The sequence below is a fragment of the Tursiops truncatus genome, chromosome 14 (genome assembly GCF_011762595.2).
Source record: "Tursiops truncatus isolate mTurTru1 chromosome 14, mTurTru1.mat.Y, whole genome shotgun sequence".
Taxonomy (NCBI): domain Eukaryota; kingdom Metazoa; phylum Chordata; class Mammalia; order Artiodactyla; family Delphinidae; genus Tursiops; species Tursiops truncatus.
In genome coordinates, this window is record NC_047047.1 from 51,473,205 (window position 1) to 51,499,559 (window position 26,355).

Genomic DNA, 26,355 nt, shown 5'->3' on the forward strand with positions numbered 1-26,355 from the left:
CCCACACCAGCTACATGTTGCAAGGGTGCAGGGTCAGAAGGTTCAGCGTTCAAATCTCCCTGAAACTTCTGAGTAGCGTGACCTTGGACTGCTGGTGTTCCTGGCCCAGAGCCTCGGCGGGCACTGTCCTCTGTCAATGGGGATAACACCAAGGGGCGTGGCCTGGAGTCAGTGGTGTGACTTCCCTCCACCCCCAGCTGCCTAATAAACCTGACTTTTCTTCCTGCTCCCTCTTACCTAGACTAGGACAATAAAGAGCCTTTCCCCAAAGGTTAAAAGGAGAGGGAAATAAAACACTGTGAAAGCAGACAGTTTCCAGAAGGCTCAAGAACCACCCCCATGGGCTTGAAGACCCTACTGGAGACAAAAAGAGCTTCCTCATTTCTTCCTTCCCTCCCCTTGGAAGCCTGTCCCAAACCTAAGGACACCCTGCAAATGGACAACAAAAATAATAATAAAGATTGTTATGGACTGAATGTTTGTGCCACCCCTGCCCTCCCCTCCCATTCATATGTTAAAGCCCTGAACCCCAGTGCGATAGCATTTGCAGGGGGTGCCTTTGGGGGGGTAATTAGGTTTAGATGCAGGCATGAGGGTGGGGCCCCCATGATGGGATTAATACTATTATAAGAAAAGGAAAAGTGGGACTTCCCTGGTGGTCCAGTGGGTAATACTCCATGCTCCCAATGCAGGGGTCCCCGTTCGATCCCTGGTCAGGGAACTAGATCCTGCATGTATGCCACAACTAAGAGTCTGCATGCTGCAACTAAGAGTCCACATGCCTCAACTAAGACCCGGCGCAGCCAAAATAAATAAATAAATATTTAAAAAGGAAAAGACCTGAGCTGCCTCACTCTCTGCCATGTGAGGACACAGTGAGAAGGTGGCTGTCCACCAACCAGGAAGAGAGTCCTCACCAGAACCCAACCATGCTGGCATCTTGATCTCGGACGTCCCGCCTCCAGAACTGTGAGAAATAAATATCTGCTATCTAAGCCTCCCAGTCCATGGTATTTGTTGCGGCAGCCTGAGGAGACTAAGACGGTGATGATAATGGCTAATGTTTGTCGAGGGCTTACACTCTGGCAGGTACTATGCTAAATGCATGACACGTGTCATCACAACAACCCCACCTGAGGGGTACTGCTATTACCCGCCTTTTGCAGGTGTGCAGGCTGAGGAATGAAGAGTTCAAGTAGCCTGTTTCTGTTAATACAGCTGTCTAGTGGTGGAGCCCAGATTCTAACCCAGAGAGGGAGACATCAAGGTTCCACCGGCCACATGCTGCTCTGAGGGACAGCCCACTCTCCCTACAGTAAGTCCCCAGAGCTCTCACGGGGTGGCTCTCGTTAAGGAAGAGCTGCGCTGCCTGTGGCTTTCCCGAGGGCAGGGGATACAGGCTATAGGTCTCCTACTAAGCTCCTGTCACTCTCAAGTATGCCCTGGAAGGTCACCTGCATGGCACAACTGAAAATGCACGAGGAAGGTTCCGTGCCCCCCAAATCCCCCCTGCACCAGCCAGTGCCCAACACTCCAGCATAACAGTGTCAGTCCTCAGGGGAACAAGCTTTGCTCCTCCTGGCCTCTTTGACAATAAGGTTCCCTGCAGCGGAGGTCATGTGCGTGAGCCAAACATCTGTTTAATCCAAGGGCATCTTGTCAATCCAGAGAGGGTAGAGGTGGAGAGAAAATCAAACTGAAGGAGGAAAAAGGCAAGAACGACGGGGAACAAATGCCTAGCGTGTGCTTTCAGAGGGAAGCAGCCTGCAAGCAAACAGGCAGGGCCGTTGACTGGAGGCTGCCCTCTGCGCTCCCAGGCTGCATCCTCAGCACTGCCCCGGATGACCCAGACGGGGGTCTGCCTGTGGACCTCCTGCTTCATAGCCCCCACCCTGCCTGGGTTTCCTTTTTAACTGGTGCTTATTGTTTCAAACAGTCTCTGACATCGACTACCTCTGGGTATAGAAAGCCCACTACCTCCTACTTGGCCACAGCCTAGGGGGTGAGACCCAGCTGAGCAAATTCTCACAGGAAGATCCCAGTTCTAACTAGAGACATCTACACACACACACACACACACATGCAAAAATATGACAATCATCACTCAACTGTACAATTAGAGGTGACTTTCATTTCTGCTTCATACTTTTCGGTATATTTAGACTATTCTATTTTTATAAGCTGGAAAAAATGTGGTATTTAAAAAAAACAAAACTTTTCAATAGCCCTTACTTGCTACAAACCTGATCTACAAAAATCCAAACCCCAAAACTCAGCCCTGGGCAGCTCAGGCCAGGGGATGTGGATTCTCTTTGTACAAGGCACCCTTCAAATTCTTTCAAAGAAGGATTCACCACGGAATATATGTCAACAGTAAGCCCTAATGTGTTTAAGATGCAATTTGATTTACGAATCTCTCAGATTTGCGAGTCATTGTGATCCTGGAAATTGTGTTTTCAGTTAAAATGGTGATGAGTTCAATCTAGTCTTCTCAAGGGAGCACTGCTATAACGGGGGTTATAGGGCTCCCTGACGGCCTTATTCCTCAACCTTTTAGAGAAATGACCACAGCAACCAAACTGAACATTCTAAACTGTGCTTACACTGATTTAATAGATAAATGCAGCAACCAATTAATTTAATTCCATTTACTTTTGAAGACCTCTTGGTGGGGTGCACTGACACTGGGGGAGAAGCTGCTTCAAGCCTGCAGAGGGTGGGGGCTGGGGGATGGGAGGGTCTGGGGCACAGGGTAGATAGAGAGCCAAGGACAGCTCCTGCTAAGGTGGGGTCTCTCTGATCTAACTTCCCCAAAGGGTTCCGTTACGCTGCCCCAAAGCATATGCGCCCTGTCTTTTGAAAGTCAGATTCTGCATCCAAGATGTGGGGAGACAAAAGGCTACAGGAGAGGAAGAACACAGGTAAACTCCATGCTCCAAGGAGGCCTGCACACAAAGCTTCAGGAGAAAGGGGGTGGGGCCCCTGGCTGATGAAAACACCCCCATTCCACACACCTCTGCACAGGGGGGCCACGAGGTTCCGCAGCCCCAGAGAACCTCCCTGCTGGGCCTGGAGTCACTGCTAGCAATGGATCCCTTCAGCATTTCCCACTGATGTGAAGGGTCTCTATTAAAATGCGGCTTCCACGGGGAAGGGAGTAACGCACTGTGTGTGTGCGCAGGCACACTCACACGTGGGTAAGAAAGAGTGCACGGTGCGGGGGTAAAAGATTTATAAATACATATATATATTTGTGTGTATAATACCAATTAACATATATATCAAATACATCATGCATAATTTATATACTATATACTTACATATAATATAGCATAATATATTAATATATGTATGCCATTAACATAATATCATTATGATATATTATATTATGGCATGGTTATAATTATATTAATTACAATATATTATTGCATAATATGAAATACATGATAGACAGATGCATAGTTTTGCCAAACCATTTGAAGCAACACTTCACCCCTAAATACATCAGCCTTTATCTCCTAAGAACAAAGACATTCTCCTACATAATCACAGTATCAAAGTCAAGAAATTTAACACTGACATAACTATCCAATATACAGTTCATATTCAAATCTCCCTGATTGTCCCCAAAATGTCCTTTATCGTTGCTGTTGTTTTCAAAAGTTTAATCCAAGAGCTAATTAGAGTTCATGCATGGCATTTGTTGCTATGTCTCTTTAATCTCCTAATCTAGAACAATTTTCTTGACATTTTTCTTTTATGATACGTTTATGAAAAATATAGGATATTGTCTTATGGAACATTCTACAACTTGGATTTGTTTGTTCCCTTTTGATTAGTTTCCAATTCAATGGCAAGCATACCATAGAGACCTACGTATCAACAAATCCAAATATATTCATCAAGGGGCTTCCCTGGCGGCACAGTGATTAAGAATCCGCCTGCCAACGCGGGGGACACGGGTTTGATTCCTGGTCCGGGAAGGTCCCACATGCTGCGCAGCAACTAAGCCCATGCACCACAACTACTGAGCCTGCGCTTGAGAGCCCGCGAGCCACAACTACTGAAGCCCACGTGCCTAGAGACCGTGCTCCACAATAAGAGAAGCCACCGCAAGAAGAAGCCTGCGCACAGCAACGAAGAGTAGCCCCCGCTCACCGTAACTAGAGAAAGCCCGCGTGCGGCAACAAAGACTCAACGCAGCCAAAAATAAATAAATAAAAAAAATGTATTAAAAAACACACAAAAAAATATATTCATCAAAATCTTTATCTACAGATAAATGTGTAGATGACATAAACATAAAATTTATAGGAGGAGAAATATAAAATATTCACTCTTACTAGGAATTCTTAAAATGCAAAGCAGAGCAGTCTTGACATACCACTGACATACCGTTTAATGCCTAATAAAGAAACAAATTTGTTTTAAAATGGTATTATCAGCTATTTGGAAGGCTGCTGTGAAATTGATTTATTCATTCACTGCTAGAGGCAATGTCACATAATATTTTCAGAAGCAATATTACAGTACATAGCAAACATCACAAACAGATTCATAACCTCTGATTAAGCTTTAATTCCTAAGGAATTGCCAAGTCAATAATTAAACAGAAACTAAAAGCTATACACTTATAACTTATCGATGTTCCCCATGGCATGTCTAATCGGCCATCAAACAGAAATAACTTGACTGTCTCACATTAGGAGAATGGTCTAATGAATTATATTACATCTATAGCAATTTAAAAATGGTAGGGAAAGACTATGTAGGAACGTGGGGAAACAGAAGGCACAGGAACACAACCCTACGTAAAACACGTTTGCAGGCTGAAGGTAACATGAAAGTAAGAATTATGTTACATTAGGACGATGGGAGTATGTATTTGTATATTTGAAAAAATGTTCTCTAATGCTCTTTAATGACTTTTAAAAGCAGTTCTTTCTGCCTAAAGCATTAGGTAATGGAAGGGTCCCTCGTGTTGCAGGAGTGGGGGGATGCATGGCGTGAATGAGGAGGAAAGGGCACCAAATGTTGGCAAGGAGATCAGGAGAGACAATATACATTTTATTGGCTTCCCCAACTGCCTGTGGTTCTGAACTGCGTGAAGAGTCACCCCACCTGCCCCTACATCTGCGACTTGCTCTGAAGGATGCTCTTTGCCGTCACTGGATGCACTCGGCCACACCCACCTGGGGCAACGTTTCATTTGCCACAGCCCATGAGGCAAAAGCAATGCTGGCTTTCCTCCCAGGCCCTTCCTGCCCTACACAGATCCTTTGTTTTATGGCTGCATCTACCACACAGTAGAAGGGGTGACTCAAGTGAGGGAAAGGCCAACGCAAAGTTGGATAAGTCTCGTGAAACTTTCTGTGGAAATGAAGATCTTGGCCGGTCAGATACAGTGACAAGAATTCACAAAGGCATAAAGCTAAGGAGACACCCTATGAAGCAGCTGTGAGATCCTCAGCAATTCCAATCTCTAACAACATTCCAGGAATGTTTTCTGCTTGGTTTGATTTGCCTATAAGCTCAACCTCCTAGGGGCTTCTAACACCAATAGGTACCTTACAGCCCCAGTGCTCAAAAAAATCTATGACAGGCTGCAGGCAAGTGGCAGGAGAAGCACAAAGAACCCACACCTCGCGGTTACTGTTCTGTGGATCAGTCTCAGCTGGCCCCTTTTCCTTGGGCTGAGACTTCTCAGTCTAGACCAGAGGGACACTCAGAGACACAGGGAGAGGCAGCCCCTGGCACCAAACCCTATGCCACCTCTTCTGGCCAGTCTGATTACTGAAGGTCTCACTGCTTCGTCATCACCTCCCTCACCTCATCTCATGTCCTCCTGCACAAAAAGGGGGCTGAGCTGACCGGACTGAACACAGTCCCCCACACAAGGTCATGGGCACCCTTAACCTCAGTGCTCTGGGAATGTCTTTCAGTTAAAGAATATCTAGCAGGGAATTTCTAATAGGCTAACGCTGACGAACTCCCAGATGCCAGAACTTCCTCCCTGGGTATGTGTAACAAGGACTGCCAAACCCATGGATCAAGCTTGCTCAAGACCCTTGAGCTGGGAGCCTGGACGAGTCAGAAGGACCAATATGCGTGACCGGCCACCTCTGGGCACCAGTGTCATTCCTCACTGCAGGAAGGTCACCTACTCTTGATGTTCAGGGCACACAGGGGTCTTTTCCACAAGCAAGTACGTCATGGGTGGTCTTCATTATTTTTTCTGACCTTCCTCTTTTGACTTTCTCTTTCTACCAGTAGGGTTAAAATAGGTGCTGGGAGACTGGACAAATTTTGCCTTTGCCCCAGACTTGCTTTGTATCCTAGAACAAGTCATTTAACCTCTTTGGGCTTCTGTTTTCTTATCCATCAAGAAGAGCTAGTGCAATGGCTCTGCCTGAACACCAAGCTGGCACATTCTCTCCCCCAGGTGCCAACACGGCACCTCCTTACTGAGAGGGAGTGAAACTGCCTCATCCCCTGCCCAGCAAAACCTACCCCTGCTGGGGTCTGGCTGCCCCCAGATGGTCCACCCCTGCCACTGTGAATAAAAGAGAGAGTCGTCATGGTCTACCCCAACCCCATCCATCAGAGGCTCTGGAGAAGCAGACTCCATCTTCAGACTTGGAGAACTCTCGGGAAGACTGGGCTGGGCAAGGAGCATTGACTCAGCTCTAGGACAAAAGCAGTAAGAAATGTGACTAGTTCGAAAAAGGCTGGGAATGTCCTCGGATGGCTCATCTTGGAACCCAAGCAAAGAGTGAATACAGTCTTCAAGGCAGGTTATTTCACGACACAAAGAAAATAACTCAGCCATCCCGGTATTTTTTTGTGTGTGTGGTACGCGGGCCTCTCACTGCTGTGGCCTCTCCCGTTGCGGAGCACAGGCTCGGGGCGCGCAGGCTCAGCGGCCATGGCTCACGGGCCCAGCTGCTCCGCGGCATGTGGGATCTTCCCGGACCGGGGCACGAACCCGTGTCCCCTGCATCGGCAGGTGGACTCTCAACCACTGCAACACCAGGGAAGCCCCATCCCGGTATTTTTGTCTAAATAACTGTCAAATCCTGGATGATTCTGAAGCTGCGTGTATGGGCATGTGCTAAGCATCTTACATCTGAGGTATTATTCTCTATACGAGGTACTGTTACACATCTATGAGGTACTATTACATATACATGAGGTATCATTACATATACACGAGGTATGAAAGCAACTTACAAACACCCTCTAACATCTTGAGGTGGTATTCTTCTTGACTTACAAATGAAGAAACCAAGGCCCCAAGATGTTAATGACTGATTTGTTCAAGGTCACACAGCTAACAGTGAATGTCAGTTCAGGAATTCTCACCCTGGCCCATCCATTCACACCTCCCAAGGACGGCGGAATAGCCTAGATCCCTGGTACCCAACTGTGTGTATGGAAGTCCCTTCCCGGCTGCTGCCCACCCACCTCTCCGCACATTCATCCTGCTCTCATCTAGAGACTTAGAAAAGAAAGCTAAAGGGGACTGATTAATTCATAACACACCCACACGGTAAAATTTAATGCAGTGGATTCAAAAAGCAGATATGCTAAGTCCACCTAGAAAGAATAAGTAGAAAAAGAAAACTAGGAAACGTGTATAGTGTATATCTGAATAAAATAAGAAAGAGAAAAGGATAAATATCGTCAAGGAGCATAAGGAGAAATACACATTGAGACTTTCTGAAGGGTAAAAAAACTGTACAACCTAAAAAATGTTTATTATGTGGATACTGGCTGGAAGGCAGGGCTCTGAGCACAGACTCCTGGCCACAATGGAAGGGGCATAGCCACTCTCTAAATTATTCTTCTCAAATACTTTGGATTTGGTCCTTAGTAGATGAACCTCCACTAACAAAGCAAGGAACCACCATCACAGTCCGGACAACGGTGATTATGACTGGGGTGTGGGGAGGAGCTCCTGACAGACACTAAATGGAATTTTTCCCACTCAGTCTCTGAAGAGTTTACTTAATTTTCCCTCTCAGTAAATCTCTGGTTTAACTTTATGGACTTACCGTTAAAAATGCAAGATCACGGAAATAAAACAAAACAAAACAAAACTAGGTACTGAAAATCAAAGGAGCAGTGCCTTTTCATTTTATTTTCCATGAGGAAGATGGATTATAATATTTTCAAGTTGAAACAAATGCTACATGACAGTGAGTTTTAATGATTAAGTAAATATTTATGTGGTGCCGAAGACTATGTTCTACATGTTGTGCTCACACAATAAAGAAAATTTCTGTTCAAAACAGGAAAGAGGAAACAGCAATTAATTCTGCGAGTGAGATTAGTCTGTGCTATCTATGCGTTTCCAAAGAGCCACACAATGTGAAGCAGAAATGTCTAGGAGGAGAGGCTTGGGATTGTCTGCATGTGCTATTCTGTGTGTAATCTAATCAGAAGAGCACTGGTGGCATTTCAAGATTAGCATCTCAAATTTAATGTAAACCATTTTCTCCTTTCTCATCTTTACTTTCTGAATGACCTGTTTTGTGTTCATGGCAGGGCGTATGCTCTGTCCACTTATTTAAAATAAAGCTTAAGCTAGTTTGTGCTTTGCTGGGGGGAAAAAAAAACGTGAAAAATCTGGACGCTTGACAGGGTAGGGAGAGTAGCGCTACGGTAAACTAAGGTCAAACCCAGCGGTGGCGGGACAATGGGATGGTCACTGAGGGAGAGCACACCAGGGAGAAAGGGGGCGGGCAGCCCCCCAATCCCACCACCCAGGCTCTGATGCAGAGCACATGGGGACATGGAGAACCACTGGAGAACAATGATCGTCCTTAAGCAAGCAGGAAGTCTCCTTGCCTCCTGCCTGTCTGCATTTATTCATTCCCTCCCTTCCTCCCTCCTCCATCCATTCAAAATTACACACTGCAGTCACACTGGAACTACTACATGCTTCTGGTACCCAGGAAAAGTCACTACTTGCCAGGAGAAAAACCGCAGAGCAAAACCCCTCCAGGCAGACTTGCTAAATGCTCAAAGAGGCTTCTCATCCAGGGAAATCAGCCAAGGGCGGGGCCAGAGTCCTCACTGGTACCAGCGATGGTCCTGTGATTCATATCACAGGAAACTTAGCTGCTGCTGAATTCCTGGGCACCTGAGCCCTGTGGAGCTCATGTCCACGAGGTCATGTCTGTGGTTCATGTTTCTAAAATGCTCTATTAAAAAATGCCTGTGGGAAAGCAGTGGCAGAAGTCTCAGCAGAGCATCTGTCCGTTCCCAGGTGCTAGCTGGTGGTCATGGGCGGAGGGGTGGGGGGCGTCAGTGCCAAGTGAAGGTTGACACCCCCCTTTTCAAATATATCACAAGCCTTTTAATGACAAGGTAGCCCGGCCAAAAAGGTTATGGGATTATTTACTGAAAAACGCACACCCATCAGTGTTGTTGCTATCAGCTCTTCGACATCATCCAGTCAGCGGCAGGCAGGATTTGGAAAGGTTCAAGGACAGTGACCTAAAAATGACACCCTCCAATGCCCAAGTGGTCCCCTTACCCCGTCACCCCAGGCTCCAGAGACCTTCTCAAAATTAACCGCCTGCACAATTTCCCAAAATGCCACAATGAACTCACTCTTTACTTTCCCCAAACTCCTCTGTTTGCTAAGGCAGTTCTGCACTGTCACTAATATTTTAAAGTTAAAATTAAAAAGAAAAACCATAGCCTTCCCCAGAGAGATCTGAAGTCCTGAGCAGGGTTCCCAGGAAGTTGGCCAGATGGGTATTTATCAGGCTAACTAGGAAAGAAGAATAGTTTCAGGGAATCAGGAGATAAAAACAAACAAACAAAAATAGGCAATGAAAGACCCGTAAGACAAAGGAGATGGAGAAAGAAGATTAAAAGAAGTAAAGATGATTATTAAGCCACAAAGTCCAGGCTGGTAATTGGCCAAGTGAACCCCACACCTTTCCAGAAAGCAGATGAATTTGTCTTAAGTCACACAATCTATTCTCCCCATCCCTTGGACCACGAAGTGAGCTCACCTTCCTTCCATTGTCCCTCCAAGTAACCCAGGTCTAGCCAGTTTCCAGGGCAGGGTGTTGGGAGGATGGACTTTCCTTGGGAAGCTTAACACAGGTGAACAAGCCCCAGGTCCTTCTACAGATACAGTCATCATGGCCACAGTGCCCGTGGAACTTATATCTTCTCCCTTGGCTTCAAAAACCTGCTTAAATTAAACTTTTTCTGAAAAGTTTTACGTTCCATGGAGACTATGACCAGAATTCTGCATGTTGAGAGAGGGATAAGGAGGTCAAAAACAATAATGCTTTCAATAACTGAAAGCAAAGCAATCCAGAATCCAACCCTGTGCCCCTTCAAGGTGCACAGGCTCTAACTACACACGCACACACACACACACACACACGCACGCGCACACGCAATGTGCCCCACCCACCTGATGCTGACACCTCTTTCCAGGGAACACTGCAGTCTGGAAAAACTAATGAATTTCCAGGATTGCATCTTAGGGTCTCAGAAACTCCTATCTCTCCATGAGATGTCTTCCAGAGAGACAGGAGAATGTTGGGGAAAGCAGAGTCACGATGTGAGGAGAAAAATGTATTTCTACTAGCTCTACAAAACAACAGAGACATCTGCTGAATTTGGGGTCTCATATCTATAAACTCCCATACATGGAAAACGAAAATCATCAAGAACAAAAGATGGGGGTGGGGGAGGGGAGAACCTTTTTTTCTTTCTAGTTTAATGAACCTAAGAAAATATTCTGAAGCCACAGATGCTTAAGGGAGACCCAGTTAGCTTAGGTCTTAGTGCTAATGAAGTACAAATGGAGGTCAAATTCCCCAAATGAGTAAGTTATCTCTGTCCAGAGGGAACTGTGGACACAGGCCCTGCCTTGAATCTCAGCAAACTTCTCACAGATATCCATTCTTGGTCACCAGGGCTCTCGGGAAGTAGTAGTTATGGCCAAATATTACCCAACTTCTCTCCTAAAAACCCAACTCCCATCCTATACCTTCCTCCCTCAGGGCAGCCCCAGAGCTGCGTCTTTACTTACAGAAGATGGTACTTTCCTAAACTGGAAATCTGGGCCCTGAATACAGTGCAGTCACCTGCCCACCCTTTCAGTAGGTCTTGGCTTAAGCATTAACTGGGACTAGACAGCAAAGGTTAAGCTGCAGTTAAGGTCTACCACAGTCTTAAGAGTCAAGAATCCCTAGTGATGTTTTAGCGCTGGCCCTGGCCAAAGCACATCTCTGCAGTGCTAGTGAGTCTGGCTGCCCCTAGTAGGTCGTGAGATGCCTAGGAGGAGAGAACTGAAATCTACCTAGAGGAAAGCCTTGAGAAGAAACTTCATTTTCTGGGAGAAAAAAAGAAAGGGTTGAATGAGAGGTATGGTGGCCAGTCTCCACAATGACCCCCAGGGATCCCTACCTCCTGGTATTAACACCTTCAATGTAGGCCCCTCCTACAATGACTAGAGATGCCCTGCTGACTCGTGTAACCAAAAAGATTTTGCAGAAATGACAGAGTGTGACTCCTGAGGCTAGGTCATAAAAGACAACATTGCAGCTTCCACCTTGCTCTTTCTTGGATCACTCTTGGAAAGCCAGCTGCCATGTTCTGAGGACACGCAAACAGCCCTACAGAGAGGTCCGTTCGGTGGGAAACTGAAACCTCCTTCCAGTCAACACTGACTGATGAGTCAGGTGTGTCAGCCATCCTGGAATCGGATCCCCCAGCCCCATTTGAGCCCTTGGTCAGCCACAGCCCCGGCCAACACGAGAGACCACAGGCCAGAGCCATCCAGCTAAAGCTACTCGTGAATTCCTGACCCCCAGAAACTATAAGGAATAATACCAATTTCTTATTGTCTTAAGCTACTAAATTTGGGATAATCTGTTACTCAGCAACATATCTAATTCAGGAGGTAATAGATAAACCAAGCAGGAGAGACTTAGGGTAAACATCAGAAGGAAAACGTTTTAACTGTGAGAACTGTTCATTCAACTCAACCAATATTTACTGAGTGCCTCCGGGATGCTAGGTACCAGGCCTTTGTGTTACACATTTATCTTGCCTATGGGGAGGGACAAAGGGAAATAAATACTGAGAGGAGAGATTATATTAGAACCACGGTCACAGGGATCCTGGTGCCTATAGAAAAGTGAGTTAGGCTGACCTGGCTCCTGAGATACTGGTGTCCTGAAAACCAAACCATCCCGGATACTTTCAGCTCCACTGTGTCAGCTTTATCCTTTAAGCTTGAGGCTTAAAGCCCTGTTAAAACACAGATCCTGCGGGAGGGCCATTATGAGTTTAGTACGAATGAATTTCAGATCCTTTTTGGGGAGGTCGTACTGGGAAGCTAGAAAAATCATATAGAACCTGCAGGGAGAGTGGTGTTAGGAGAGAAACTTTGGAAACTTTACAGTCTGAAGCAAAAGACAAAATCCATGTGTAAACAAATCTAATAATAGAAATAATAGGTACCATTTGCCGTACGGTGTGTGATTAAAACATATTTTCTCTGCTTCTTGAAAGGATCCTGCAAGATCAGTATTATTCTCTCCACTATGCAAATGAGGAAACTGGGGCTAAGAAAATCTCGATAACTCACCCAAGGGTGCATCGTTATTAAGTGGTAGAGCCTGATTTTGTACCAAGGACTGTCGTGCTCCAAAGTTCACAAGTTCATGGTTTCCCCACCATGCTCCACATAGTAAAGAAAATAAAACGGACATTCTTCTCCCCTTTCTTCTCATATAGAAACTGGAAAAAAACACTCAAGAAAATTTAAGCGTGCTGTTTCTCTTATTCTAACAGGTGGTTTATAGATTTTTTTTTAAATGAACTTTCTTTCTCCAATGCTGTAAATGAAAAAGCTATGTGAAAAATTAACAGCAGATTGGAACGAGAGAGACCCATTTCTTTTAAGTGAATGTAGGGTTTAATGAGAAATTCTGAAAGTTGTTTTGGAAAACAGGCGGCTGGTAAAGTCACAGGAAATGAAAATTCATAGAGATGACAGACTCACAGCACACGTGCCAGGGAGCTCAGGGGGAGTGACAGGAATACGACCAGAGTCCTTGCTTTCAGCCGATTTGTACTGCTTCCAGGCATTTCCTACAGAATTGTGAAAGGCAGGAGGAGACGTGAGGTATGATGCAGGAGCAGATATACTCATCACATAGGCAACCACCTCCTGGAACAAAAAGTTTCTATCTGCTCGAGCCAAGCAAGGAAGAAAGCTTTAGGTCAAGATGTTCCCCAAACCTGCCTCAAGCCAGCTTGAGGTCGGCAGGAACACGGGGCCACGAAGGAAAGCCTATTCTCTTTTCCACATCAGTCCCCTCTTCACTCCTGAGGCTACAAAAAAATTAGAAGTGAGAAGCTAAAATAGCAAGTGTGTGTGTGTGTGTGTGTGTGTGTGTGTGTGTGTGTGTGTGTGTGTGTAAGGTAGAAGTACTAAAATGACGATATGACATTATATCTTTTATTCTTTCAAATCATCTTCCCGAGATTGCAGTGGTGAAGAAGGCAAGGCATCCCTCCTTTCTGGAGCTGCTCTGGCCACTCTGGTGAGCAGAGTCTGGCCCAAATGATCTACTGGAAAGGAGAGCTCTTAATGCATCTACTGCTGAATGGGTAGAACAGGACAACAATTTTGCTCTTGCACTAGGGAAGCTTGGGGTTTTTTTTAATAAGCTCGCACAATATTCTTCCCCCTTATTTGCTGCTCAAGAGGACGCCAGTTGATTTCTGGGTGAGAGCAACCTGAAACTTGACAAATCATTAACCAGAACTTCTGGGTGATTCTCAACTTATCAACCTGAAATGTACACCCATTAGACCCCCAATTTGGTTCTCTCTCACGTTGATGCCTGGCTTGAAAACCTATCTAGGTATCAGAAATGGCTTCTCACTCCTCAAGGGGACATCTCATTTCCTGTTGGAGTGTGATGGCAAGGGAGCTCAGAATAAAAGGCCAGAAGGAATGGAAAAAAGGTTCTTCTCTCTTTCAGATAAAGCCACAGTCAATGGCCATTGTCAGACAATGGCCACAGTTTCTAATCAAATCTGAATTAGAGGGACTTCCCTGGTGGTGCAGTGGTTAAGAATCCGCCTGCCAATGCAGGGGACATGGGTTCGAGCCCTTGTCCGGGAAGATCCCACACACTGCGGAACAACTAAGCCCGGGCACCACAACTACTGAGCCTGTGCTCTAGAGCCCGCAAGCCACAACTACTGAGCCTGTGTGCCACAATTACTGAAGCCTGCACGCCTAGAGCCAGTGCTCTGCAACAAGAGAAGTCACTGAATAAGAAGCCAGTGCACCACAACTAAGAGTAGCCCCCACTCGCTGCAACTAGAGAAAGCCCATGTGCAGCAACAAAGACCCAACACAGCCAAAAAAAAAAAAACTGAATTAGAAAACAGAAGAACCCAAATTAAAGCCATTAACATAGTTCCATCACTGTTTTCTTCTAAATAACCTAAATTCACCTCCTTAAAGTTTCAAATTCCAACATGCACCAGAATTGCTTGGAGAACTTCTTGAAACATACTGCTGGACCCATCCCCAGAGTTTCTGATTCAGCAAGTTTGGGGAGGGGCTGAGAATTTCATTTCTAATAAGTTGGCAGGTGATCTTAATGCTGCTGGCCCAGGACCAAATTCTAAGAACAGTCTAGACCACATTATCCCTTATCCGAATCACCTAAAAGTGATACACTTATTTATTCAAAAGAAATTAGGGCCTTGCTTAGGATGCAGAAAAAGCTGGAAGGACCATCACTTCCACTATCACAACAAAAAATAGACAAATCAATGGACCAGAACAGAGTCCAGAGATTAGTCTACACATATAGTTTCAACTGATTTTCAACAAGGTAGAAAGGCAATTCAAAGGAGAAATTAGTCTTTTCAACAAATGATGCTGGAATAACTGAATATCCATATGCCAAAAATAAGCACAGTTTCCTACCTTGCGTGTTGTACAAAAATTAACTCAATAAATGACAGAAAAAAATGTGAAACTTAAGACTATAAAACATCTGGAGAAAAATGTTGGGAAAAAATCTCTGTGACCACAAGGTTAGGCAAAGCTTTATGAGCTATGACACTAAAAGGACAATTCATAAAAGACTGATAAATTGAACATCAAGATTAATAACTACTGTTCAAAAGACACTGTTAACAGAATGAAAAGATAAGTCCCCAAATGGGGAAAATATCTGCAAAATACATAGCTGGTAAAGCAGATATCTAGAATATACAGAACTCTCAAAACCCAGTAATAAGGAAACAACCCAAATTTTAAAAAATGGGCTAAATATTTGAAAGTCAGCTCACCAAAAAAGATATATGGGCGGCAATTAATCATGAAAAGATGCTGAACATCACTTTTAGGAAAATGAAAATGAAAATCACAGTGAAACCACTATGTTTGTTAGAATGACTAACATTAAAATAACAACAACAATAGTATTAACATAAAGCTTGAAAATGTCAAGTGCTGGTGAGGATGCAGAGTAACTGGAACTTTCAGTGCTGGTGGGAAAACAAAATAGCTTCTCCACTTAGGAAAACAGTTTGCAGTTTCTTATAAAATCAAACACACGCTTACCATGCACGATCCAGCAATCCCATCCCTAGGTATTTACTCAAATGAAATTCACACAAAAACCTATATGCAAATATCTATAGCAGCTTTATTTGTAATCATCAAAAACTGGAAATAATCCAAAGGTCCCTCAACTGGGGGACGGGCAAACTGGTGTACATCCATACAGTGGAATTCTACTTAGCAAAGGAAGGAACAAATTACTGATACAATCATCAACATGGATGAATCTTTAAACGTGCCACATTAAATAAAAAAAAAAAAGGTAAGCTCAATAGGTTACATACTGTGTAATTCCATGTGAATGACATTGTGGAAAAGGCAATACTTTAGGCACTGAAAAAGAATCAGTGGTTGCCATGGCTCGGGGGAGAGCAAAGTGTTTGACTATGACAGGGAAAGATAATGGGAGAATTTTGGAAGGTGGTGAAACTATTCTATATTTTGATCGTAGTAGAGGCTACCTGACTGTATGTATTTGTCAAAACTCACAAAACTGTATGCTAAAACAAGTGAATTTTGCTGTATCTACATGATACCTTAATTTTTTTCTTAAAAAAAAGGAAAAAAAAATAATAGGGAGGACCTACTAGAGCCTCAGCTCTGTGTCAAAAGCTACTAAAGATACAGAGAACTGCCCTGAGGACGGTTTAGAGTGAACATCTGCCTAAACAAGTTTTACAACTAAGACCTCAGGTGAGCAGAATAGGCTGTAAACATGACTCCAGAGAAAGCTGGGGTATCTGGTATAAACAGGGTCCCCTCCATTGTCTGCTTCTGCCTTTAATCCGTGGGCTTTTCGTTCTGCCTTCCCTCCTCTCACCACCCTAACCAGGTGGATCGCCCGACTGCCCCCTCACAGAAGTCAATTTAATCCTCCCTCCAAGCTTCTAATTACATCAGCTCTCCTGTCTAGGACACAGCTTTCTCCCCTCTCCTAATCTCAATCTTTCCCATCCTTTAAGATCTAAACCTTTCATGAAACTTTCCCTACCAGAGCAGGGATCTCCTCCTCTTTGAAGCACCTTAGGACTTGGAGTCTTCACTATTCAATTTGATATTCATCCATTAAACATTAATTATACACTCTGAGTGCTTGAAGTGGTTTTCCTATTGTTTCCTATTGTAACTACACTGCTAGTTACTTTAGAAGAGGAAGCCCTTAAGATTTCTCGTGTCCATCTCTCCAACCTCACCCCAGCACCTCCATTGCCTAATTCAAACCATCAACTGAATGAAATATCAACCACAGTAGGTAAGAGATGCAATGTGGTATTAAACATATTGCAATTCATCTGCTCATAGCTCAAAACCTTTGTAGATTTTTTCCTTGCATACAAGGTGATTAAAATGTCTTTTCACAAAATAAAAGCCATGCCTGGTTCTAAGCAATTTAACAATCCCTAAAGGACCCACAATAGCACAGTAAGTACATGCATTTCTTGATGTGTAATTGTTTCCACTGTATTAGATTCATTTCCTGATGTCACATTAAAATGAGGGTTGGGTTATTTTCCTTTTTTTTTAAACAATAATCAAATAAAGTCTATACATTTATTTTTTTTTTCTTCTAGAAGTCTTTGGCCAAGCATCTTGAGCTAATAGACCCCCTCTACAGATGTTCCCAATTTTCATGCATGCTTATATTTAACTTAGATAGGCCAATTTAATTAGTCTTTTAATCCTGCAGAACAGTGATGCAAGAAGAACATCGTGCTGGGTTATTGCCATTGTATTCCGAATCTCATATTACATTTCACTATTTGTCCTTTGCTTAGTTTATGGTAAATTATAAATGGAAAACGCAGTATTGATAAAGAAATTATTTTTTCTTCAGAAATTTTCCAGCTGGCATTTAAACTCTTTTGACTCTGTACTGAATTTAAGGAAACCATCAGCCTTCACTTCGTTTAGATATACAGACTCCATTCAATAATAGCACAGTCGTGTGTGTGGATGAGTTTGAGAACTGTTTTCATCCCTGCCCAGAATCACTGGGGCTGCACAAACATCCCGGCACGCCTCTAAGGCCCCCTCCAAAGTGGAAGGGAGCATTGAAAAGGCTTGGAAAGTTGACGAGATCATTGTCCAAACTGATAATTTTGCCGAAGGCCAGCCCTTTCTAGTTACAGCCTAAAGGTTCGCGTTTAGGTATTACACCCAGGTAGACAAAATAAAATAGACAGGCACGTGCTACTATACCAGTGAATACAAAACAAAACCACTAGGCCAGTGGTTCTCAAACTTTAGCCTGCATCAGAATCCCTGGAGGTTTGTTAAAGCACAGGTTGCTGGGCCCCACCTGGGTTTCTATTCAGGAGCTCTGGGTTGGGACCTGAGAACATGCATTTCTAATAAGCTCACTGGTGACGCTGATGCCGCTGGGCCATCAACGGGAGAGGCCACAACAGTGAGAGGCCCGCGTACCGCAAAAGCAAAACAAAAAAGCATCCCAGACCGCCCGAGACTATCTACGGTCCTGTGGGTGGCCAGAATTATCCGAGAATTCTGGACTGAGAGACAGGAAATAGCCCCAGAGAAAAGAGGAGCCACAGAGACTTCTGCAATCCATCAGTGCTCTGAACCATCCCTCCATCAAGACAGCCCCAGGGGGCCCCAGGGAGGGAGACTCCAGAGGCATTTTTTTTTAATTGAAGTATAATTGATTTATAATATTGTTAGTTTCAGGTGTAAAGTACAGCAATTTTTTGGAGCATATTCCATTATAGGTAATTACAAGATATTGGGTATAATCCCCTGTGCTATACAGCAAATCCTTGTTGCCTTTTTTTTTTTTTTTTTTTTTTTTTTTTGCGGTACACGGGCCTCTCACTGCCGTGGCCTCTCCCTTTGCAGAGCACAGGCTCCAGACGCACAGGCTCAGCGGCCATGGCTCACAGGCCCAGCCGCTCCGCGGCATGTGGGATCCTCCCGGACCGGGGCACGAACCCGCGTCCCCTGCATAGGCAGGCAGACTCTGAACCGCTGTGCCACCAGGGAAGCCCGTTGCTTATCTATTTGATATATAGTAGCTCATATCTTTTAATCCCACTCTCCTAATCTCTCCCTCCCTCTCCCCTTTGGCAACCATAAATTTGTTTTCTACATCTGAGTCTGTTACTGTTTTGTATATAGATTCATTTGAATTACTTTTTAGGCTCCACCTGTAAGCAATATTTCAGAACGGCCATCATCAAAAAGTCTACAAATAGTAAATGCTGAGACAGTCTCAAAAGCAGTGTTCCCAGGGAGTCTGCAGCTCCCACATTTTGTGAATCTCTGATAGAAGCTTCTAGGAGCAGAACTACTGGGTCAGCCAGGAAGCATCTCCTGAGAGCAGGTGACTAAGACTAAGGACTTGATTGGCCGTCGATCAAACAGTCGTGTGAAGGATACACGTGTGTAGGTTCAAAAGGGAGAGCAGCCCCAATAGGAGAACCCTGCAATTCCACGTCCACCCCAGAGCACCTGCTGTGCCCAGAACTGAGCCTGGCTCTTCCAGAGGCTGAAGGAGGGACTGTGGGGAATGTACTCCACCCCCAGGAGAGGGCACTGAAGGCTGCACACCCAGATCTGCACCCTTCTGGGGTTTCACCACCTTGGAGAAGCCCTGGTTTAGGATTAGCTTCTTCCTATGCTCTCCCAGCGAGAGGCCCTGGGGACTTTAAGTTTTAAAACACACGGAGGCCTTGGCCCTACCCTCAGAGACTCCCATTTAAATGGGGCCGGCCCTCCACGGGGAATTTTTAAACGTTTCCCGGGTGATCTTAACCTGGAGTCAAAATTGAGATCCACTAGTGAACCAGATCTGGGCTTCGTGGCCCAAAAGCAGCCTGTGTTCTTCTTCTCCCTGCCCTCCAGATGGTGATGAGAGCATTTCCACAGCCAAGAGATTTGTTTTATTCCCCAAACCAAGAGAGTTACAGAAAGTGGGATTTCAATAAGTCCTTTTTATTTTTCTGAATAGGCAAAGGCACTAGGTAAGATTGCAGGGGAGGGGGGGTACGGCTTCTGTGCCTTGTTAGGAAAATAGACAGCTTTGGTGAATCCATTCACCTCCCTAAGTGTGCTGTACCCACATCAACTGGCAAATGAGGGTCAGCAGGTGCACAAAAATAACTAGAACTAATACTGCATGACACGTGCCCTCGATCCTGCCTGCGCGCTAGACTCACTTGGAGAGTCCCGAGATTTGCTGGTGCCCGCGCCCCCCCCCCCAGACAACTGACTCACAATCTCTGTGGGTGAAGCCCAGGCACCAGTACTTTAAAGCCCACCAGGAGATTGTAATGTGCAGCCAGTGTGGAGAAGCACCCACATTTTTAATGGTGGGGCCGTTAAAAATCAGGAGAGGCCCAGGGGGACATCAGCATTGATCAAGCCAGCGGCTTCTGACCCAGCAGCTGCCAGTGACACTGAACGAGGGTTTGGGTTCAATGTCTTGGGGCACGACTCAGAAATGGATATTGCAGGGGAGGTAGTCCAAGAGGGAAAGAGAGGGAGAAGGAAAGGGAGTTGGTATTCAGGGAGAGGGAGGGAGAGAAGAAGAGGCAGGGACAATTTTAAATTGCCCAGGACTGAGAGCCTGGTGATGGAAGATAGAGTCTTGGATCTGACACTAATCATATATGTGACCCCTAGGTGAGCCATTTGTCTTGCCTTGGCCTCAGCTTCCCCCATATTACATGGATAGCTGTGTGTTTTCAGGTCCCTTCTGCTTCTGAGAATCTCCAGGTGTGTTTTACCAACATCACCTGAGTGTTCAGTAGACATTAACTTGGACCCCACCGCAAAGGGGAAGAAGAAGAGGCATCAGAGCTGAGTATCTTCCAGGCCACTGAATGCAAAGGCTAAAGTTTGAGGACAGGTGGTGGAGGGTTATTTTGGAGCTCTCAATTATTTGAGAATTTCATCATCTCAAACATCACTCAAAAATGTCAAAAAAAAAAAAAAAAAAGGCAGCTGACTCGACCTTCCTCCACCTTTAAGGGTGAACTCAGCTTCCCAAGTAAAACAAATTCTCATTCTGTAATCTGTAGGTTTATTTGGTTACTGCGTTTTGTCCTGTTAGTTCATAAGCTCCTTGAAGCAGGAACTGGTCGTCTAACAGAAGCTTTGCGTCGTGGGGCAGGGCTTAAACACAGCACTCAGTGTTCTTACTTTTTCTACAAAAGCTGTGTTCCTAGAAAGCTGTGTGTCAATGGAATTTCCATCAATCCAATTCAATTTGAAATGTACATTAAGTGCTATATAAGGGAGCCTTGTGGTGAGTGCTTTTGAAGAGTGACAATTTTGGGGGTAATGCTAATAATTGTAGCTTAATTCAACTGTTTGGTAAAACTAAATTTTAACGTAGCAATTTCAATGTAAAATAGAGGTTGTTTTATGTTCCCTTAATTTGAACCCTTAAGGGGTTTGGGGTATGTTATAATAAATTCTGCTGTAGTGCATGTTCCTTCAGAATATTTGCAGCAAAAGGAGGGGTGTTTTATTGGTTAAAACTCTACTGCGCTTCTTTGTGTTGAGCCACTTACATACAGAGAACAATGATGACTTGCCTGTGCTTACAAAGGCCCAGGAGCAACATGGTGCAATGAAATGAGCTGAATCATTACGGGTTGGGGTCCGACGTCCTTCTGCTCACCACCAGCTAGTTGCGTGCCATTGAGGGAGTCCCTTTCCTTTTCTGGGCTTTAGCTTATTTATTTGTGTGTCAGAAATATTGGACTAGGTGATTTCTAAAGTCCTTTTCAGCTCTGGCATTTTAGAATTTTAGGCTTCTTTGAAGAGTCTGGATCATCCAAGCTTGACAAATTTTACAGGCCTAGAACCCCTCCTATTAGTGCTTTGATCCAGCTTGGCACAGACTAGAAGGATGAGGTGTGGGAGAACCAAGCTCACTGTGTGCGGTCGTGCAGGTTGTACACTGCACAAAAGTACTCAGCCTTTGCAACATCTGCCCCCAGCACAGGGCTGTATTAGCTCAGTTGGGGCTCCCCCATTGCATTAGGTGCTGCATGCTCTAGCCTGGCCCTGGTGAGAGCAGGACCTTTAAACCTAACAGCAGCAAAGCACAATTCTTGTGATTAACATCAAAGTGGGGTCCCATGACAAAAGGCTATCCTTCTGGGCCCAGAGGAGGTGTGGAGATCATGTACACATAAATATCACCTAGTTTGAGTGTGGAAGTCAGGGTTAAGGGGGATTTATGGAAGCCCAAAGACTTGCAAGGCGGAGGGACGCATCTAAAGAAATGCCTGTGACTGGTAACATTAGTCACTGAACAGTCTTTACGAAGCTGTTTCCTAGATGACCTGGTTCCTTCCTAGAGTCCTAGGTTAAAATTGTACAGAGCAGTGGTTCCCAAAACCTGGATGCTTATTGCAGTGACCTGTGAAGTTGGTGCAGCCACAGACTCCTGAGCCGCTTCCCAGCCCCACTGAGTGAAGCTTAAAAATCTGTAATTTCAATCAGCTCCCCAGGGCATCTGGTGCCACCGATGCAGCACAGACGACGTGGCAGTGTTTAAAGAACACTGGTTACAGTGACTGTCCGGGCCCCGAGTACTAGTTGTGGAAGGATTGGAGAATAATTCACAATCATGACCAGGGATAGACGATACCAGCAGAAGTGCAAGGACACCGTCTGGGGCTTTCTGTCATGGTGGCCAAGTGAACATGGTCCCAGGCAGACAGTCTGGGCCACCCAGTGGGCAAAGAGAGACCAAAGAAATGAGCCTGGTAGTCTGTGGACATTTAATTAAGGGAGCCGAGTTCTCAGGGGTACTCAAGGAAAGCCAGTCCTCCCACTTGCCCTCCAGCTGCTACTCATCCACAAACACCTGTCACCTTGAGGCCAAGAGGAGTTTGAACCACGGAGACAGGGCAGACACCGTGCTGACCTGCAACCCGCCCCCTCAGCACCCATCCCTCTCTGCCCTCTATGTGCTTGCAGTAATCTCTTTTACTCCGTTGCTTATGAAGACACTTGGCCTGGGGCATCATCAAACCAGGCATCTGGTAGTCCCTGGGGAAACTGGAGTAGAGTCAAGAAGAAAGCCCAGTGATGACCTTGAAAGTTAACTTCTCCTCGCCCAGCCAGAGTTCCCCATGCAAATGCGCTGTGACATCTGTAACAGCTACCCTCAAAATTAGAAAGTGAGAAGCAGAAATACATTAACTCTCAGTGAGTGTAACTGAAATTCTGCCAGCAAATTTCAAGATAAAGCTTTTCATAAGAAAATATGAAAGTCAAACGCACTCATCTAAAGGTCAGAGGTTGGGTGATGTTCACTACGGGGTAAGAAATTATCTGATCTACAAAGCAGTGATGTGTGTTTATGACTAGTGTTAAAACTAAGCATTCATTTTGGGTAAGTATATTGATTTTAGGAAAGGCAAAACCCAACTTAGCTGAAGAGAGCTTCGGTCTTTGATCAAAATTGCATTCACAGAAAGCCATCTTTGTTGTGTTCCCCAGGGTGCTAATTAGGAAAATATTTTCCAAGAATTTATTTTAGGCAAGTGTTTTGCTTCAAAAATTTAACACAGGAAGAAATTAAAAACTTGAATAGATCTGTAATCACTTTTTAAATCAGTATTTCAAAAATTAATGCATTTAAATCCCAGAAGGTCTCTCATGGGATTTGAAAAGCTGAACCTAAAATTCACAGAAGAAAAATGGCCAAAAATTGCAAAAAAAAAAAAAAAAAATTGACAAATAAGAATAAAGAATGGGAGCATGCTCTACAGGTACCAAGATTTGTTTCATAGCTAGAGCAATTAAAACAATGTGTGTTGGCTCAGAGATGGATAGACAGACCAAAGGAATAGAACAGAGATCTGAAGCAGGAGGATCAGTGGAGAAAACAGGAAATGATCATAACCTGAACCTAGGTCCACAAGTTGTCAAAATGGAAAAAAAAAGAACTAGATCCAAGTGTAAAAAGCAAAACACTCAAACTTTTATTTAAAAAATACAAAAATATTTCTGTCATTTAGAGAAGTATTTATTCATCAGAATGCAAAATGCACAAACTAAAAATATCATCATATTAAAATGTAAATAAAACTGCACAGCAGAAGACACCAGAAATAAATTATAAGGACAAGCCAGAGACACTATGAGAAGATATCTGCCACACATAATAGACTCAGATTTGGTACTTCAGTATGTATCAAAAACTCCTACCATCAATAAGAAGAAGACCAATAATCCAAAAGAAATATTAGCAAAGGATATGCACAGTTTCTTCTCAGTGGACATACAGTTGGCCAATAATCCTAACAGGGTCCTCAACCTTACAGGTAATCAGGGAAATGCAGATTAACACAATAATGAGTGCCACGTTATACTTATTGGTTAGTAAAAATTAAAAATCTGACATTCCTAAGTTTTGATGAGGATGTAAAGAAGCAAACTCTTACATACTGTCCCAAGGGGGTGTGAACTAATATAACCAGGTTGAAGAACAATCTGGCAATAATGAGCTAAGCTGAGAATGTACATAGCCTACAGCCCAGCAGTTCCATCCTAAGTACAAACCCTAGGGAAATCTGCACACGTACACCCAAAGAGATTCTCACAAAGATGTTCACTGGAACACTGTGGTATTTAAAAAAAAAAAACAACCTAAAAACAACTTGAATGTCCACCAACAAGTGAATGGATAAAAACTGTGATATTGTCATACAAGGAATATCATCTAGTAGTTAAAGTGAGTGCACTGCATATCAACAGAGACAAATCTTCAAAACATGTTTCCTTAATAAAAGAAGCTACAAAAGAAAATGTACAGAATGTTACCATTTATATAAAATCAAATTCACAAAACATTTATGCACACACGTTTTATATATGTATATATATACATGTATATATATATATATATATATCTCTAAACATACACACATGCACACACATGAATGGGCTAAACACCAATTTCAGCCCAGTGGTTACCTCTGGGGAAAGAGGAGTAGAAATCCCTTCTCAAGGGAATTCCAACTGTATCTCATGTCTTTAACAAAGACAATGAAAAAGATCTGAAGTAGATATTACATTTTTATATTTGCTAACTAGGGCTTGTGAGATTGCCACTAAATTATTCCTGCTTTTCCACCTAACCACGGCTGTAGTTACTAGCTAAGGTCTAACATGTAGACAACAGACACTTACACTGAGCAATGCCTGAACGCTGTCTAGGATGGGGGTGGGAGAGGGAGGTTTATTACTGCTTAACGAGAACACTGCTGACCTCACATGTCCATTGTGCTCTGACTTCCTCCTGCTTCTCAGGCATTTTTACATCTCCAAACTTTATTGGGTAAAATAGACTAGAAAAGGAACATAAATTTCATTGCAAGGAATGTTGACTGAATAGTCCATCTCCAAAGAAATAATCCTAAAGACATTTTTTAGTTCTACAGAACAGAAACACTGTCTATCGTAATCACCACTACCACAACAAATCTGGAGCCATGAATGCCTAACCAATTGGAAAATAATTAAACGAGATATCAAACTGATAGAATACAAATGATAATTATAAAGACTAAGTAACAAAATGGACAAATGTCTGCTAAAAAGAACAGTGAAAAGAGTACATTGAGGCTATAGCCACATAAAAAGGTGGTTTTCAAGTAGCCGAAGATCAGAAGATAGGTAAAAATTAAAACAGTTGTGTTCGCATTGTATTATTATAAACATTATTTTAATCTTTTAACATGTGGATACATTCATTCCTTAACTATCTTTTTTTGGTAACAGCTTTACTGGGACATCATGTCCCAATACCATGGGTCACTGTACCACCGACCCACTTAGAGTGTGTCATCAATGGTCTTTCGTATATTCACAGACGTCCAACCATCTCCACAAACAATCTTAGAACATGTTCATCACACCAAAAAGAAACCCCCATACGCTTTAGCAGGCATCCCCCATTTCCCTCCCTCTGTCCCTGGCAATCACCGATGCACCTTCCGTCGCTATGGATCTGCCTATCCTGGACGTGTCGTATAAATGGAGTCACACGGTATGTGGCCTTTTGTGTCTGGCTGCTTTCGCTTAGCATAATATTTTCAAGGTTCCTCCATACTGTAGCATGTATCAGTACTTCATTTCTCTTTATTGCTGAATAATGTTCCATTGAATGGATATACCACACTTCATTTATGTGGTACTATCTTTACAATAGCAATAAGAACTCTATGTGATGGAGAGAGGTTCGGGGCGCTTTCTGTCTACCCTATTCTAACACGAATTACTTTTGGTGTCTGAATGATGACCTCAGGGTAGCGACTGTCTCATAGAGTCTAGGTCTACTGGGTCATAATTGGGACTTGGATGACCGGTAGGACAGGCCAGACTGGAGGGGTTGGATCCAGGGACCAGAGTGTCTAGGGGGGCAGAGTTGACAACTAGTGCAGTCGGCAGAGAGAAAAGGAAGCAATGGGGGCGGTGGTCGGGGGGGCAGAGGTGTTAGCACAAGTAGGAAGGGCTGGACAGGTGGGAGCTGGGAAAGAGAGTGCAGGGCAGAGGAGAGGCAGAGGGGCCTACAGGTAACCAGCTGCCCGGGGAGATCCAGCCACTGGAGGAGGGGCCCAAGCATGGGACTGGGCTCAAGGGCAGGCCCAGATGCATGGAAAGTCCTAGGACACTGATCAGGAGGCCAGAGCATGGACCTGGCTGTGGGGTCAGAGCAGCTCCCCGCTACAGAAAGC

At 44.2% G+C, this 26,355-nt stretch overlaps 1 protein-coding gene across 3 annotated transcripts in view; it reads right to left on the minus strand.

The window, feature by feature from the left end:
- The window catches only part of PRKCE (protein kinase C epsilon), a 683,788-nt gene that overhangs the window by 338,668 nt on the left and 318,765 nt on the right, over positions 1-26,355 (minus strand). The window lies entirely within an intron of this gene.